Genomic DNA, 15,292 nt, shown 5'->3' with positions numbered 1-15,292 from the left:
AATAAGACTCAGTTGTCTATTTTGCTGGACTTTGTATGGAATTAGATAAAGAAGGTGAAGTACCAATTTTGCCTTAGTCATGCTCTGTGTGTGAGAGTGAGTGTGTATGTATGTGCTTGATTTCACCAGTTTCATTGTTTCTTGTAATATGTTACAGGATTTTCAAGCTCTGGTTGGGGTGCAGATAATAGAAACCTAACTATGATTGAAAGAATGAATGTGCTTACTGGGCAATTTACTAAACCAAATGGATGTACTTTACTATCCCCCCCCCCTCCACGAATCGGAAAGTTACAGCATTATACTTGGAGCTGGTCCTGATATTTGAGACATATTTGAAAGACTGAAACTATTTATAACTTCTATTAAATGTAATTATGCTAGACCTTTCCCTGAAGTCTGTCTCTGCCATCATTATCTGAGAGAGTTATATATATATACCTACATTCCAGTTATCTATAATGGAGCTATAATTTGATCATAAAGGGAGAGCCCACATCACTGCATCTGTCAAACCAAGTTCAACACAGTTCAGGTTTGGCTTGCTCCATGGTTTTCAAAGCATGCAAACTAGATGCCTGAAAACTGAATAGTAACTGGGGGAAATGACTGTTCAGAGTGCAAATGAGGGGAAAGAATCAGTCAATGAAAAAAAAAACTTAGTAATGACAGGTAAAGCTGCAAAACCGCTATGTGGTCAGTTTCCTAGGAAAGTTTTCCTTTCACTTTGTGTTGCATGAAACAACTATTGACATTTAAGTGACTATGCCAAAAAAAACCCTTTTGTAATATTTCTATAATTCCTTCAAAGTCCCCTATAATTCGTCACACGTTAGAGAGTTTTATCCCATTTTAGATTTCCTGTCGATATGTACGAACATCATGATCGCATTGTGTCTATATCATTATTGTATTCTATCTTTGTACTGGCTGTATGCCATAATAGATGATGATGATGATGATGATGATGATGATGATGATGATGATGATGATGAAACAACTATAATTTCAGATCTTCACTGTCACTAGCTTGTACATTTCATAATCACTTGGGGTTACAGTTATCCCCCCCCCAACATCTCTTCTAGGCTTTAAGCCACTGGACTAGAAGAGAAGTGGACAACCGAGGTGGATCCAGGGTCCAGTTTGACATCAGTGGGATCCACAATGTGAAAAACAGAACTGTATGGAAGGTCACTTCTCGTTTTGGAAAGAAGAAAATAGGTGTGGGGACCCTGTGGTCTAATTGGAAGTGAAGCTTCCAAGAGAAGGAATACACCTACTGAATGAATGAACGAACGAACGAACGAACGAATGAATGAAGCAGAGAAAGGACCAGAGGCATTACTAAGAAGGTGTGGGGTATGCAGGCTGCACCTGGTCACACACTAAGGGGGGTTGTCACCAATGTACCCCAAACACTTATCTTTTGGCAGAAATGGGCTGTGGTGAAGGGATGATGTGAGTGGAGTGAGGCTCAGTGGGAAGAGAAAGGAGAGTCTCCAGGTTTAAAAAAATTTAAAAAAATTAAAATATTATTTTAACATTTTCTTGAAAAACATTCCATCTTACCTAATTGCCACTTTACTCACATTAAAGTATGTACGTGTAAATGCATCCAGCCTGCGTGTATGATATTGTAATTTGAAGGTACAATTTTAATTTTGAGAGTGGTCTAAGTCATAACTATTGCCATTGCATTCAGTGATATACAGGAATTACAATTTAGGAGTGACATTAGTACAAAAAAAAACAACAACCACACCTTACTAAGGATTCCTTATGGATTTTGTATGACAGGAGGTCAATGGAGGGCGACACCATGAGTTACTGCATTGGGTGATGTCAATCCAAGAAATGACACTGGAAAGGACAATCCTGGGAAGGGAAAGCAAAACAAACGAACAAAAATAAACAAGCAAATAGCCATGATGTCTGCAGCACTTTGTCCATGCCTGACATACCATCATTATCAGAATGAGCTGTGGTACCTGTACAGAAATACTTCAGTGACATCAGATAAGTATTCAGTAAAAAGTTTTGAAAAGGTTGTGCCTAACCACAGTTAATAGATTTCAATTTGATTGCAACGTCCAGGTTTTTAGCTTCCTTCGCAAGTGTTCCAAGAGTAAAAATTCATAGAAAGGTACACAACAAAAGGGGGACAAGGTGTTTTCACATTGGTTTAATGTGAACATTTGCTCTTAGCAGATAGCCCCTGGGTTATTTGGATCAAAATCCCTGACCCATCAGGTGTCATTGCCACCATCATCCCTAAATTATGGCATTTTCCTTCCACCATTTCTTTTCTCTGAAGCTTCTCCTCTACAGCTCATTACAATTCTCTGAACCAAAGGCTCCAGATACCTGGGAAAATAGCATGATCAAAATGTGAGTCACAGAGTACAACTTTAACAATATAACCCCTTCTCTTGCATTATCCGAAACAGTGAATGTTTGAGAAATGGGATGTAATTTGCTCTCCAAGAAGGAAAGAAAGACAAGCAATATTTCCTTGCTAAAATGTCTCCTTGTTGCTGCTGCTGCTATTATTATTATTATTATTATTATTATTATTATTATTATTATTAATTTTCTCTTAATTCAGCAAGCACATTTACAACATTCGTCATGAGAATGAGGGACTTTTCAAGGAAGATGGTACTGAACAACCAGTCAAGGGCAACACAAGATTTTAGAGGGTCCTCAGCAGGGTTTGACGGCCTTGTTAAATAACTTGATCAGGGAAAGGAACTCAGCAGAAGTTTTATCTTTTCTGTGACAGTTAAGTAAGAAATTACCATGGTCAATAAATTGTGAGTATCCACAGGCACCTTTTGTTGAAAGGGAGTTCTCTGGATTTTTGCATTGGGTCATGGAAGTCGGTGACAGGAAAAGGAACAATCTTTGAGCCTTGATTGGCTTTCTCCTTTAGAGTTCAGGGCTAATGGAAAAGATCAACAGTTTTTGGCTTTCTGGAAAGTGACCAGCAGGGGATAAATTAGATTGTCTGGCTTGCCTCTAGAGTCAGGGGTACCCTGTCCTTAGCCTGCTATAGAGGAGATAAGATTACACCTGCTTCAGCAAATACCACATTAAGTAAGTAAGTGCATGTTTGCATGGGGGGGGGGGGGGGAGGAATGAAAATGGGTGTAAACAAAAAAAATAGAGAGAAGTACATTTAAGAAATATTATTTTAGAGGTATTAATTTCTTAAGTCATACCTATTTAATGCTATATTAAATGGATGTCTATCTGGAAAAAAAAAACCATAAACAGACCAGAAAAGGAAGGTAGATGAAAGATGGGTGATTTATTGATTGGGTCTGGGGAGTGTCGCACAAGATTATGGTATAGTATTTCCATAGAGGAACTTGATGAATATGATTGATGACTCTTTAAAAGACAGAAATGCCTTGTGCCACCTATTATAGGAAATGAAATGCTGCAAATTCCCTATCTAGTCCCATTGGGAATATGAAAGAAGAGAACAAAGAAAAATCAAAGCACACATACGAACACAGGCAGCCAGGAAGACACATTAGTCTTTGGTCTGAATTGTCAGCTGATAGAATGAGTCTGTGGCAACACAGGAGCATGAATCAAAAGGAGCTTTCAATTAGTCATGAACTGCCTGATAGAGCTTGGAGGTTAGTAGCAATGGATTTGTCTAAGTCTCAGCATGGAGCTACCATGTTTGATAATAACAGATTGCTCTTCAAGGTACTGTCTAAGACAGGTGGCTCCAACTGAAGACATAATGCCCTTAGCTGAGAGAGAGGTAATCCATCTGAGTACAGAAATAGGTTTAATCTTATGGATCAAACTTACTCCGTGCACAAAAGTAAGGCTTGCATTTTCTAATCCAGATATAAGGAATATAAAAATGGAAGAACAGCACACATTAGAGTCTGGAAAACTTGGGGCCAAAACAGAGGACTGTACAGGGGCAGCTTAACGCCACCCCTTTGAACGCTGGACGGGGGCCATGGCAACCACACCCTGCAGCCCCAATCCAGTGTTTTTCTGGCCCAAAAAGAAGTGGCAAAATGCCACTCCTTTTTGGGGTGGAAAAAAGACACTCTTTCCATCATGGTGGCTGTTTTTTCACATTTCTGCAGCATGGCACATGTAAACCTTAAACTGCAGAAATGCTGTAATGCAGTCCATTGTGTGGTCAGCAGAGCGGTGTGATGCCGGCTTGGAAGTGGCGTTGGGGCATGCACTGTACATGGGCCACACACCCACACCACCCCAAAGAAGGCATTTTTTGCTGGTCTGTTTTGGCCCTTTTTGGGGAGACTTCCCAGACTCTCCAAAACATGACCATAGGAGTTTGCTGTTGGGACTGCAAAGAAAATCTGTTGATTTTCTTATGTTCTATAGAAAGAGTGTATCAACATATCAAGCCACCCATTGGAAAAAATGGTAAACATCCATGAGCTTTTTCATATTTCAGGATTTGTTTCAAAGAAAATTCATTCTGCCACACCAAATTAAGCCTACCAGGGCAGTGTTATAGGCATCTGATCTGGACATTTGCCAGAAAATTTAAAATCTTTTCATGCAGTGGGAGAAACTTCAATACATTTGAAGTCACTTGGCTAGGGTGAGAAGTAGACAACCATACTAGAAAGAATAAAATAAAACTAGAAGATGTGGCCATGGTTATCACCCACTGATACTGTGATGGATCTCTTCTCCAGATTCAAGCCGTGCAGATCTAACCGTTGGGCGGGTACTAAACCCCACCAATAGATCTCAATTCTCAGACAGGCATATGTGTGTGTGTGTGTGTGTCTGTGTGTGTGTACCTTCAAGTATTGAGATCCCAAGCCATGTAGGGCTTTAAATGTTATTGCCAGCCCCTTGAATGTAGAATGGAAATGTATTGGCAGCCAGTGCAATTCCTTCACAACAGGTGTACAGACATTTTCTGTGTCTGCCAGTGGTAACTGACAGTATGTGAACATATAGGTTTTATAGTCGTGCAAAAGTAACTGAACAGCAATTTTAACTGTGTATGCCCTCTACCTACATAATATGCAATAAGCCTTTCAGCTCAGTTAGAGTTGTTGCATCTTTATCTGTACCTACATCTTTTTTTAAAAAAAATCATTTTTGTTCAGTAGACAAATATGATATCTGTTGATAGAAATATTTGATTAATCTTTGCCTACCTCTTTAAGGCGAGCCCAAGGAAATGCAAGTTTTCACAGACATCTGAATAAAACTAATTAGCAACATTTCTCTAACAAAATGCAGTCGCCCCGTTCACGGGGCAGACTGCTTTGCCGCTGTAGAGCGGCAAAACTACAAGCCCCAGAGTGCTCTGGGGCTTGCCCGGCTCCCGATTGGAAGGGGCGGCCCTTCCGGTCCGGGGACACTCTGGGAGCCGGGCTCGCTGGTGCGGGGCTTCCGGTCCTCCCATGCTGCCCATTGGTGGGCTCGGCCTTGGGGGCGGGCCCCCGCAAATTGACGCAGAGGGGAGGGGCCGAGCAGTATATATTGCTGCTCGGAGGCCTCTCCGCCTCAGTCGGCGCTTGGCTTCGAGAGGTACGGAGCCAAGCTTGGAGGGGAGATAGCCTTGAGCTTCTCCCGCCCGCCCACCGCTGTTTCAGGTGGTTTTTTGTCACAACTGTTTGGCAGCATAGGCCAGGATCTGAATTTGGTTGGCACCAGGGCTATGGAGTTCTGGTTTGGGAGTCACAAGGTACCCGGGGGCGATGAGCGAAGGCGTCTGGCCACTGCGGGGGCCAGAACGCAGGTGCGCCTCCCGGTGACTAGGGGCTTTGTGAATTGGGGAACGCAAGGCATGGTTTGCGCTCAAGCGGTGTTCCTTAGCCCCTAGGTCATCCCAAGCACCGGGTAGGGACCTGGCTTTGGATAATCAAACAACAGCGGGTTGTTTGATTGCACAGATCCTGACCTTATGCTTTGTGCCAACCCTACCAATGGTTTAATAAAGTTGTGGCCTTTCTCCCATGTCGGTGTTCTGTGGTTATTTTGACAAGCACATACAAGGCAAAGAGAACAATGGCAGCAGTTAGCATATTCTGGTCTCCAGAACTATGGGCATGGTTTCCTAAATGCAAATATGGTGTTGCTTAAGCTAGACAACAGCAGAATACAGATTTAAAGCTTATAGTGCCAGGTCAGAACTATCCTAGGGCTTGAGATAGCATGGCCATGGCCTAAGATCTAGGAATAACCCCTTTGTGATGTCACAACCTGAAGGATGTCCTACTGGTGTTAAAAGGAAACAGCTCCTGCTGGTGTCATTCCAGTTCAACAGGGAATCATTGAAAATCAGAGAGATGTGTTCTGACAGAGCTAAAGCAGACCCAAAGTTAGCAGTTTTACTCAACTCACTACCAATTTTTTAAAAAATGTAAAGTATAAAACTTCAAAGCTCATCGTTTTAAGGCTACATAAATGTGCAGATGCTCTCCAGCAGTACCAGAAGATGCATCAACTGTTGATCCCAAAGGAGATTGCCTGGGACGAGCTGGCTTTTCATAACACAATATTTCCTCTTCAAAGGGGCATACAAAGAGCAACTGGTAAGAACTGTGTTCTTCTGCTGTGCCTTCTCCAGCAAACTTCCCAGGTGGAGAAAGCACATCAGGAGGGAGAGATACACAGCACATCACCTGCTGTGTCTTATGCAGTAAGTGCAAAGAGCACAACAGGAGGAGAGGCAGCACATTTCCTGTATAGTAATCAGCTAAACTAAAAAAGAAAAAGTCCTTGCACAAAACAATCATTGATTTCTCTCTTCTTACACTCCTCAGTGGTAAACACACTTAAGATGCCACAAGGTTCTTTGTCCTTTCTATTACAAGATGCTTAGCAGACTTAATCCTGTTAACATGGTTAGTGTTATAGACTTGTTCTCTCTCCATCATGGCTCCCATTCTCCTTCCTCTCCTTCCTCTCCTCCTGTCTCAAACACGCGAGGACAGGTGTACTGGGAGAGCTATGCATTGTGACTGAGACAGTGATTTATTTATTGTAATGTAAATTGAGACTTAATTTACACACTTTCTGGAGAAATGCTGTAAATTTTGTTTTAATATTCTTAATAGTATCACTAATTTTGTTGACTTCTTGTGGGGGTTTTTTCCAATTATTTTATAATCATTTTAATTTGTAAACTGCCTTGAGTCCCAATCTTGGTGAAAAGTGAGGTTATAAACAAAGATGATGATAAAGATGATGATGACTATGATGATAATGTTGTAAATGGGGGTGATTTAAGTTGAGATACACCCCCACACACACACACACTTTTGAATGAGGCATTCTCTCACTAAGATTTTTTTGTACTCGTGAAGAGTTTTATAATGTTTTAACGTAGTGATTTTAAATTGGTTTTAAAACTTTTTGTAAACATGTTTAATTTGTTGTTCTGGAAGCTGCTTTGGGTGCAGTCCTGGGACAAAGGTGGCATATAAATCAAGTAAGTAACTAAGTACGTAAACAAGAGGGCTCACAGTTTTCAATCTATAAACTCTAAATGCCACACCATTTCATTGTGCAGTAATCAAGTGGGAAGTTTAAACCTCCTCTCCCCTTGTGTGCATCTCTCACTTCAAATCCCACTGAAATCGGGAATAGCTGGGCAGTGGGGATAAATGTGTACAACTTAAATAAGAAAAGTGATTTTCTCTGTGCAGGATATAAAATGTAAGAGATTAAATTTTATTCTATATTACAGTTCCCAAGGTGGACATGCTGACTAGGGATTCTGGAACATATAGTTCTTCTAAACAATTTTTCCAAATTCAAGGACAGGCAATTCCAACAACAGCATCATGACTACTTAAAGCTCTAATAAAATGATATTGATTTTGTCAGTGTCACGAAAGTGAAGATAATACTGATTCTTGACTCTTTTTTTAGTGATTAATATATGACATCATGGGTCCTTTCACACTTCACAATTATAGAGCTATAATTCCACAATAACTGTCATGATTCCATCCTGCATAATCTTGAAATTGGCAGTTTATTGAGGGATATCTACAGTTCTCAGCCAGAGAGCTCAAGTGTGTCACCACACTGCAAATCCCAGGACTGCATAAGCTGCAGCTCTAATAGTCAAAGTAGAATCGTTGTGCTATACGTTTATATGCAGTATGAAAAAGCCCTATATCTTGACTTTAGAGGGATGAATGTTGGAACCCACATGGACCTTACAGCAGATACAGTACAGTACAGCTTCCAAATGAATTTCCTTCCCCCACTTCCCCACTAAATATTTGTGTAAAAATCCACAAATACAAGACAGTTTTTCCTGTTCCTGCCATGGCTTCTGCCACCATTTAAGACTATATTTTTTTCAGCTGTAAACATAACCCTAAAAAAATGTGAAAATAGCCTTGTAAAAACAGGTGAAGATATGCGACATAGAGCAGCACTTTTCCTCTGATCCTTTGAGTACCTGGAATCAGCCTTTTGTTTTGCTTGCTAAGAAGTAATAAATCGCATGACCTGTCCTATCCAAAGATGACCAAGGTGCATATTCCTTGTCTGAGGAAACCCTATGAAATTCATGTCCACATAAGTGGACAGGCAACATGAAGGCACAAACATTCACAAAACTTATTAAATGTGTTTAGGAAAAGAAGAGGGAGTGAATGGAAGATTCAACTGATGGTTAAATTAAATAACTATTATATATGTTCAGATACAGAACAAAGCTGAAATTAAAGATATATGTAATATGTGTATATGTAAGTATGTAAGAGATTTATGTGTTATGGTTATATGTTCATATGTGTGTCTGCATTAATATTTAATAAACATATTTTCTAAAAATAAAGTTAAGTTATATACTCTCAAACACAGCTTGCAAATTGGAGTATTTCCAAAACATGGCTCAATAAACATAGCTTCAAATGTCATATCAGATTATTTATAGTAAGAGTTAGACAATAGACAAAACCTTACACCTTATTGGCTTCCCTCATTCCATTATCGAAAAATATAGCTGTTCTTTACCCTCTAGCTACTTCAACAAGAAGCAATTCACATTTTAGTGTGCTGTTCAGCTGGACTTCCCGCAATGCTTCTGACTAGCTAACTCCCTTTGGACAGTGACCTCATGCTTACTGCCTTAATGTCTCAAAATGTTAACTCTTTTCTCACACTGAATCCAGATATAAGTTTGCAGTACAAGGTATATACGTTTGGAATGATGGCCAGTGGCTTCTGCCACTGCCAGAGGCATGAATCTACCAGTTGGGTTTATCTCAGACCTTAAAAGAGCTATCCAAGGCGCTGAAACCATTACCCTTAAATATCCCAAATATCCTGGGCTGGTCCTTTAAAATCTTGAATAAAACCTGGAGCAGATTCCCTGAAACCCTAATCTGGAAGCCACCAACGCCACTGATAGGCTTGTACTGCAAGACAAGTTGCCAGCCAACCATGATCGGAAGCCAAAGAAGTAGAGGTCCCAAATCTCCCCCAGTTTCCTTGTGCCCATGACTCCTCTATGAATTGCAGAGTTTTTGTTAGAATACTGAGTCAACCAAGATTCTTTTCTGTTCCCCTTAAAAACAGAGGGAGGGAGGAGGTAGAAAATCTGCATTAACAAAACCCAGTTTACCTATTTGAAATAGGCCATGTGATAAGCAAATATGTAGACAATTCCACACCAGATAAGGTAATCTGTGTTAGAACTCATTGTTTCTCTGGATATCCACTCTACCTCAGTACTGGTGGGTTGGTTTTTGTTGTTGCTGTTGTTGTGTGCCTCCAAGTTAGTTCTGACTTATGTCAACTCTAACGTAATCCTATCATGGGAATTGTTGGGGCTGAGCATCTGTGATTCAGAGATTGGTTCTTCCTTCCCAGGACTCATCCCAGGTCACATCTCACTTCACATCTTTGCTTTAAAGCTAATAATTCAGCATTAACAGTTCACATTTACTGTGAACCACAGTAAACGAGAAAAGGGGGAAAGAGGAGAAATGGATTTTTCACATGGGAAAATGAGAACAGACTGTTTAAACTCCTGGGTGCTCCTTTTATCTATGGTCAAAGAATCAGGAAATGCTACATCTGCCCTAGATGACAGTGGTGGTAGAGATATTAATAGACCATTTTCAACCACATCCATGCATTAAACATTGAGACTGAAACTTGGATCCTTTTCAAGTCCACTAAAGTACGTGGCTGTTTTAATTGCATTAAAGCCAATTCTCAGCTCCTGCCTGCTAATGGTAGTTGCTTCCCCTTTTTTTACTCATGATAAATTAGAGTTGTAATTGAAGTAATTGGTAATTAGAGGTGCTTGCCCCAAACAGAACTCACAGGTTTTTCACACCACTGAAAACAACTTAAATATACACTAAGTGCTGCTTCAGTTGACAGGAAAAGGTGGGGAATGGGGAGACTTGCAATTAGCCAGGGAACTATGCAAGCTGCTTTCACACACTTGCTGTCCCTACCAGGAGAAAAACAAAAGTTTTAAGGACACGTGAAGGTGGCAGTACTGAATCATGAATATCTGATGTGCTGATGTTCATTTTGTGCCTACGGTTATCTCTACTCAAACAGGCTTTGAACATTTAAGAAGCATTACCGAAACTCGTAAAGGGAAGTTCTTGGGAAGTTACCCAAATAGTCAGACTTAATTTTAAAATTCAACCATTTCAGTCACATTTGGGAATGCTTACACCAGGAATGACCAACTTCCTAGTATGCAGGGATAACCTAGATCTTCAACCATCACTCTGTGGGTGATGCAGAAATGCAATCAGAGCTGCTATCAAAAGTATTTGCTATCAAATAGCTGCTATCAAAATTATTTGACAAATGTATCAGTCAGGATTGTAATGGAGCCAGGGCTCATGGGTGAAAGACCCAGAACATTTTGATCAGCAGAAACTCTGTCATGCTACTCACAGTTTAACTATTATCCCCACAATAACTGGAAACAGGTCATCTGCATGACAACATATTGTTTTGAACTATCATTGCTCTAACTCAAAGCATTTTGGGTTGAGTTGGGTTGGTCTCAATGGGACTAAAAACACTGATTGATTGATTGATTGCCTATTTATGGCCTATTCCTGGTAGAGATGAACACCAGTGAGAAATGATGGGATGAGAATTCACCAGTTTCCTGAATAGGGTTGAAATTGGAGAGAATTATGAGAAGGAAGTGATTGAAAAGTGCTGTTTTGCTTGGGTATAGTAGGATCTAACTCAGTGCCTCAATTGTATTATCATATGGCTCTTAAAAAGTAGTATAAATAGTAATTATATTTGGATAGCACCTTCCAGGTTTCATTTCCCTTCACATTATTATTATTATTATTATTATTAGAAGGCATCAGACATGGAATGCTATCAAAGTGAAAGACAAAAACAAAGACACCGCACTCTGGAATGCACAATTGTGCCCAAACTATAGGTTTAGATTTAGGCTGTTTTTTGTGCAACCTTTGAACTTACAGGCAAACTTTTGTCTTTATATTTTTCCTTCTGGAAAAATACACTTTGGGGTGTGTTTTGCATGGGACATGGTGCAATACACATTTTAAGGAATGTAGGTGCTATCAATCTTTTATGTTATTAAAATCATAAGCAAAATTTTAACTAGGACAAGTGTTAGTGCTTTATACAGCCGGAAGCTTACAACAGATCTATATAGTAGATCAGCAGTATTACCATCACCACCAGCCAATATTTGTGACTGAAGTGGAGAGAGAATGGCTTGGCAAAATTTACCTAATGTTTTCATGAGGTTTGGAATGAGAGATAACACAGGGGTTAAACAGATGGCCTTAAAGGAACAGCTTAATGCCACCCGGGGCCGTGGCAAACGCACGCCGTGGTCCCGACCTGGTGTTTTGTCAGCGCAAAAAGAAGTGGCAAAATGCCACTCCTTTTTGCACAGGAAAAAGTGCCCTTTTAGTCACTGCCATGGCAATTCTCCACTCATGTGGCATTTAATCACTGCACTTCAGGAGCATTCCCATGCTGTTTTTTTTCTTTTGGGCGTGGGGAAGCAGTCTATATTTTTTCTCTTTCCAGGACCTCCCTTCCAAGCACTGAATAAGCTGGTGTAGTAATTTTGTTGTTGTTTTTGTTGTTGGCTACATTCAAGTCACTCCCAATTTACATAACCTTAAGGTGAACCTGTCACTGGGTTTTCATGGCAGAATTTTATTCAGTCTGGGTTTGCCTTTCCCTTCTTGTGAGGCCGACAGAGTGTGGATTGTCCAAGATCACTGAGTTTCTATGGCTGAGGAAGGATTCAAACCCTGGTCTCCAGAGTCTTAGTCCAAAACTGAAATCACTACACCACACTGTCTCTCTTTTTGAAGTAATAATTAAGATTGCACAAAATGGCCCCTCCCCAGAGAAATACTATCTATGGAGACCTTAGCATTTTTCCAGGGAGACAAAATAAAGACAAAATGAATGATGAAATGAATGGAAGCAGTGGGCAAAAGGAGACTCTTTGTGACATCAATCACACCATGTACACTATGAAAGCATTTGGAAATGATATTATGTGATTACATTGGCCCGTTCCACACGGGCATAAAGTATATCCCAAGGATGTACTAGGGTTAAGAAAGGGCGTGCTTTATACACTCCCCTAACCCTAGTATGTCCTGGGGACGTACAAAATGGTGGTGCCTGTTCTACACGGGCACCGCCATCTTCACATAGCGAACATTTAGCGTCCGCACATCGCGTGGCACTAATGACACCTTGAGTGTGCCATTGGTGCCTTGCGGTGTCATTAGCACGCTGCAACAAGAAGCACCATTTTGGCGCTTCTTTTTTGCGGCACCGGGGAGCCTCGTGGTTTGGTGGCTGGGGCTCCTAGGCGCCGCTAATGGTGACGGCGGCAGACCACCGCTATCAGGTGGTCTGTAACGTGCCATTGATTACAAAATAAAGCCCAATTCTTTCTGCCTCAGATACTGCAGGACTGACAGTGATGGGCAATATGGTTGCACGAGTCCTCTTTCCTCATCCTTCTGTTCACTCCTTTTGGAGGTAAAAGTTGCCTTCTGAAAACTTTAACTTTAGGACTATTGGTGCTGCATTTGGGAGCTGAAAGACCTTATTATAATCAGAAAGTGCTTCTAAATCTGTCTTAGAAATAACTCCGCAATATAAGAAAAGAAAGCAGCATGAATTAGATGCCTGCTAAAATACATAAACTAGGTTCTCTATCTGTAATAACTCAGACATTACAAGCTGCCATGAGATTCCCCAAGCAAGCACTTACTGGGTCAAATTGAGGTGATTTGTGGAGTATCAATATCAAGCATTAATATTTTAAAATCTGCCAGACTGCGGGTTATAAACTCAAGGCCATAACAATAACAATGTGATGACTGCCATTGTAACCGTGACTCTACTAATAGATATTTTAAAAAACCCAACAAGTTTGGCAGGAAATGGAAAGTTTTCTTTTTAGTCGTACATTGTTTTATAGCACTTTCTTGGTGCTGATCAAGAGTTAGATTATTAAACAATATTTTAATAAAGATGTGCTGAATACCCATGAAATTATCTCTGCTTATATAATGAACTCTCATTGTAGCACTCTGCAATTTGTTCTGTTTATGCCTACAGTACTTTAGACTACAGACAGTTTATATAACAGCAAAATTGGTGTTTGTGTGTATATCTTTTTTATTTCTTCGTGGGGTTCCTTTTTTACTACTTTTATACAGTATGCCTCCTTTTTGCTTTTTTATTGAGTAGTATTTCCTCTTTTATTACAATAATAAAGTAGACACACTGTATATACAAAAGCCATTAGTGCTATATATTAAGCTGACATTCACTTTTATTATTATTAAAATAGCTTAATGGTTATTGCTGTATTTGTGAGATATATAGATTAACCTTCTAATGGTTATTCTGATATTAATAAGATCTACACAGCAATTGTACAATCCTTATTGCTAATTTAAGAAGATATACATGAGACTTTAATAAGACATAAGTGTATTCAGTACTCAACTTGTTCCCAGAACCAGCTGTTACCATACATAAAGCAACACATGTTGGGAGAAAGCTGCATATGCATAATGTTGAAAGAGATATTTTATGAATGTAACAGTGTTGTGGGCGCTTAAATTAAGTATACTGTATCCACTTATAGAAGACTTCCTGAAAGTGCAGTAAATGGAACTGATAGCATACTGGATCCCTTCATTCAACCCAGTTTCATACAGATTGGACCATTTATTATACAATATAAATCATTCAGTAAATGGCAAAAATAAAAATAAATAAATAAGAAATCATTACCCAATCTGGCTCTCATGAAGGAACCACAACATTGCATGGGGACAGAAGGCCAATTTATCCAAAGTCTCACCTGAAAGGCAGAATCAATGAAATGAAGCCTAAGGCTTTAGGAACTGAACAACAGAGAGTGATGATTGCCCATCCAGTGAGAAGAGACAAGCAAACACACGTATGCATGAACTAAGGGCCACTTTATCAACTAAGGCAAACCTATCATGGAATTTTCCTGGTAATATTTGTTCCAAGGAGGTTTGTTATTGCCTGCCCTTGAGGCTGAGAGCATGTGATTTGCTGAAAGCCCCCCACTGGATGTCATGGCTGAGCACGGAACAGAAACCAGATCTCTAGAGTTGTAGTCCAACACTCAAACCACTATGCAATGCTGACTCTCCCATGACTACATGTAAATGACTAAATAAATATGACTGAATAAATTGAAAACCAAGTGGTAAATGTGTCTGAAACAGTTCTGTATGAGGGCCCATACAAACAGACCAAAATAAAACTGCTTCGGGTCTCTTTGGAGGAATGCTATTTAAACGATGCATGCATCATAAGATGCCAGAAGCCATGCCAAAGCCGTGCTTCAGTCATAAGGACTGGAGCACAGCTTTGGCGCAGCTTCTGGACTCTTACGATGTGTATGTCATTTAAACAGCATACCTCCAAACAGCCCTGAAGCAGCTTTATCTTGGCCTGTCTGAATGGGCCCTCATTGCTGAAATGGTGCTTTGTATAACTAACCTCAACTGCTTATACAATGTCTGTTGTCTGAAAAAGCAGCCTTGCTACTTTAAATGGCAACTATAGTCAGAAAATGGTGGACACGCTCAGTAATGATCTAACTGCAGCTTTAAAACAGTCAGTTTCCAAACTAAAATGACTGCAGCAATTAAAAAAAAGCAGTGAGCTGTTTACAAACATCAACCCAGTTTGAATGAAACATGGCCTGAAATCCATGGCAAAAAATCCCCCAGCAATTCCAGGTTTGGTG

Source organism: Sceloporus occidentalis, unplaced genomic scaffold (genome assembly GCF_023333645.1).
Source record: "Sceloporus occidentalis isolate IW3139 unplaced genomic scaffold, rSceOcc1.0.p SCAF_3, whole genome shotgun sequence".
NCBI lineage: Eukaryota > Metazoa > Chordata > Lepidosauria > Squamata > Phrynosomatidae > Sceloporus > Sceloporus occidentalis.
Note: the sequence above shows the minus strand (reverse complement) of the source record.